Genomic DNA, 4,441 nt, shown 5'->3' on the forward strand with positions numbered 1-4,441 from the left:
TTTGACAATACTGATTCTGTAAGAATATGTAACATTGCTGGTCACAAACAGAGGCCTGGTCATGTCTACAAGCATGACATATGTTTATGGTCCTTTGGAGAATCTTGCCATTCTCCCTTTTTTATTTTACTCTATCCATAGGATCATACTTTCAGAAGAAGAGCATAAACTAGACCCCACTGCCTGACACAAAACCATATTCTTATTGACTCTGTCAAGAGACTCTAAGCATCACTCTAAGAAAACTCTGAGCGTACGTTCCATGCATGCTGCCAAAATCACTCTGTCTCGTACACATACACTGAGTCCTTTTTGTTGCTCCTTTCATGAAATCTAGATTTTTGTACATTCTTTATACCAAAAGAACCTAGTCAATGCAATTTCTGTGACTTTGCTAGGTGAGGTCAACGGGGCATCCAACCCAAAAGAGTAAAATTCATATTTAACTAGATGGGCATAAGCAACATTTCCTAGCTTTAAGTTCTGATTGTTATGCCACCAACATTAACTTCTCTGTGTCTAAATTTTCTCACCCATGCAACGGGCTAATGGTGATGCTTACCTTTTGGGGTCACAATAAGAATTAAATAAGTTAGTTTATCAGTGAGCAGGCAGTGCCTGGCATCTGGTATTTGCTCTGGGAGTGATGACTTTTATTGCTATTGGGTAGATATTAATCTACAGGACATTTAGATCTAGGAGGAAATGAAAATCTGCCTGGCTCTTGCCAGTGTCTTCTCACAAGGAGCTGGTCCTCTGTCTTTCTAATAACTCATCAGTTTGCTAGGCTAGGAACCGGAGGTGAGCTGGAGGAGCCAACAGAACCCCAGCGTTGCCATTGTTCTTATTTCAAGTGCCATTCCCCTGGAAGATAAAACTTACTCCTGCCCACAAAATTAAATGCCAGTCCTGGCTAAGGATGAACTTGTCTGCCCTCTGGACATTTTGATTTGTGCGATTACATTTTCCCTTCAGGAGCGAGAATTATAGCCAATTTTTTGTTCTGACTCCTTTCTTCTTCCTTACTAGCCTACTCCAGGAAGAGTCTGGCACTCCTTTTGGATTAACTAGTCTAAAATGGAAGAGCCTAGCCCTGGCCAGCGTGGTTCAGTGGATAGAGCGTCGGCCCACAGATTGAAGGGACCCGGTTTTGGTTCCAGTCAAGGGCACCTACCTAGGTTGCAAGCTTGATCCCTAGCCCTGGTCTGGGTGCATGTGGGAGGCAAGCAATGAATGTGTCTCTCTCACATTGATGTTTCTCTCTCTGTCTCTTCCCCTCCCTTCCACTCTCTCTAAAAAGTCAATGGGAAAAAATAAAATAAAATAATAAATAAAATAAAATGAGAGGGCCTAAATGTTTACCCTAAAACCTTCTGAACGTTAACATAGCTTTATTGGCAATACCCCGGAGTGCTGTACAGCCCCAAATCTGCCATTTGCCACACCAGAAGTCTAGTGAAATTTGTTTAGGCCCATGGTTGGCAAACGGCGGCTCGCGAGCCACATGCGGCTCTTTGGCCCCTTGAGTGTGCCTCTTCCTAAGCCTTAGGAGTACCCTAATTACATTAATAACAATGTACCTACCGATATGGTTTAAGTTTAAACAATCTGGCTCTCAAAAGAAATTTCAATCGTTGTACTGTTGATATTTGGGTCTGTTGACTAATGAGCTTGCCGACCACTGGCTTAGGCCAAAAGGTAGGCTCTCAATACCCAGAGCACCAGCCTGCCCCCAGCTTCTTCAAAGTGCAAGCGTGCCAAGTAATTTTAATATTACCCTTTTTATATGTGCCAAGTTGAAACCGCAAAGACTGGACTAGGGAGAGAAAATGGCTGTAATGACACAGATCATGACAAGCTAACATGGCATAAGTAGGAAGATTAATCATGTGATAGATATGGACATTTTAGCTGTATTCACACAGCCAAGCTGGGGTCATTTTGATCTGTTGCTGCTAAGGCTCTGAATTGAGTTCTTTATAGCGTATGTTTTTACTCAACATTTCAAAACTTGCATTGGATCTGTTCATAGGCTCTGTCTCTTTCCTCTTAACATAAAAATAAAGATATCCAGGAAACCGAAACAAATTCAAGAGGATTAACACCCCTCACTCCCCGCCTACATTGGGCAAAAGATAGCTATGTTTTTCTAAGGAATACTCAGACTTTATTATTTTATTTTTCAATTACAGTTTACCTTGAAATTGTTTTGCATTAGTTTCGGGTGCACCGCATAGTGGTTAGATAATTATATACTTTACAAAATGTTCCCCCGCGTTATTTCCAATACTCGCCTGGCACCATACATAGTTACTACGATATGATGGACTATAGCCCCTGTGCTGTACTTTGCATCCCCATGACTATTCTGTAACTGCCCATTTGTGCTTCTCAATCCCTTCACCTTTTCACCCAGCCCCCCAGCCCCTCCCCGCTGGCAACCCTCAGTCTAAGGAACCCTCAGACTTTCAAAAGACTCACTCCTCTGTGGCACTGAAGTACACTGGCAGATTATACCTTTTCAGCTAATAAAACCAACTTACCCCATTTCTCGCTAGGAAACTCTAATCAATCTCCCTCTACCACCACTGTCATAAAAAAAAAAATTCATTATCAGGGCAGTACTGGTGTTCACTTTTGTCATTCCTCTTTTGAGTTATTTGCCCAAATAAAATTTGGATTTCAGAACATTGATTCCTGGGCTTCTCATAAAAGATCTGTGCTTTGTTTGAGGTGGGAAGGAGACAGCCACACTGATCTCCGCTCATGTCAGGGAAGTATGATGCTTCCTGGGTCAGCTGGGAAGAATTTCCCCCTCATTTAGCATTTGTTTATCAGTAAAAAATTGTGACTTGACAATTCTGGGAAAAAAAGGTTTGTAATTGTGGTTCTTAGAGCAAATTTATTATCAAAATACCATAGATATAGAGTAAACAGAAGCTCAGAGAAGGTTGAACCTAGTTCTGGTAAAATCCCTACGGGTATCGGGGCATTGACCTCAGTGGCTTTGCAGTGAACACTCAGGAATGTACCTATTGTCAGACAGGCAAGGGGCCACGGGTACCAAGTACAGCTGGACAGGGCTAAAGGGCTAGAGCAGCTCATTGAGAGTGGCAAAGGGAGGAAGTCAACTCTGGCTTATGACACTGATGAAGGCCTTAGTCAATGGTTCTCAACCTTTTGGCCCTTTAAATACAATTCCTCATGTTGTGACCCAACCATAAAATTATTTTCGTTGCTACTTCATAACTGTAATGTTGCTACTGTTCTGAATCGTAATGTAAATATCTGATATGCAGGATGGTCTTAGGCAACCCCGGTGAAAGGACCGTTCGACTGCCAAAGGGGTCGCGACCCACAGGTTGAGAACCGCTGCCTTAGGTGATCAGGAAACTAAAATGACTCCTGAGAGTTTGAGTCTTCTAAGATGACTATCTCAGTATAAAACAAAGGCAGAGAGGCCAATAATACCAATAGCGATGTCAAAAACTCAGATCTTTCAATGTAATGGTTACATTTTCTAATAATTATAGCCATTTTCTGAGCCCAGACACACTTGTAATCATCCCGTCAAGATGTACCCACAGATTCTAAGGCTAATGTGCATTTGAAAATATTTCTAACTCTACATTCCAGACATATCAAATGCAGCCCAATTATTACAGAATATCTAAATGTCAGGTTTCTAGATTTTAACATTGATATTCCCATGAACCTGGTTCCTATTGGGTCAGGTCAGGGTTGGGCAATAGAGGGTGGTGAGTGAGTAGAAATGAGGACTTGTTTCTTCTCAAGTTCTTGGCTGCAATAGAACGTGATTGCTGAAATGCTTGACATTTCATAAGCTACCTATTAGAGTCCAATACCTTTCACACAAAATATTTTTTCTTCCTTTGAAACTGTTACCTTTTCTTAGGTTATGTCAGTGCTTTCTGTACCGACTTATTGCAGAAATGCTTTTCCTTCTGCTCGTTCGACTTCCCAGAGTCTGCAAAGCATCTGAGCTGTGATCTCTCAGCCACTTCATGACCTAAAGAATAGGGGCCTGGCTAAGTGGCCTCGAGTTCCCATCCAGTCCTGGCATTCTGTCACTCACCTAGCATAATTGGAGACTCGTAAGCATTCCCCACATAAAAATCCCACAAAGCAACAGTGGCTTTTCTTAGATTATTATAACATTTCTATCATATTGGCTCATCTTTACCATATATAGCCCTTTTTGTCATTCAAAGTTTCTTTTATAGCAGACAAGAAAAAAGAAAAAAAAAAGAGATATTAAATGACTTTTCAAAAGCTATCACGAGCCCGGCTGGCATGGCTCAGTGGTTGAGCATCAACCTATGAACCAGGAGATCACGGTTCGATTCCCAGTCAGGGCACATGCCCAGGGTTGTGGGCTCGATCCCCAGTGGGGGATGCAGGGGGCAGCCCAGCCATGCTT

Source organism: Myotis davidii, unplaced genomic scaffold, assembly GCF_000327345.1.
Source record: "Myotis davidii unplaced genomic scaffold, ASM32734v1 scaffold606, whole genome shotgun sequence".
Lineage (NCBI taxonomy): Eukaryota > Metazoa > Chordata > Mammalia > Chiroptera > Vespertilionidae > Myotis > Myotis davidii.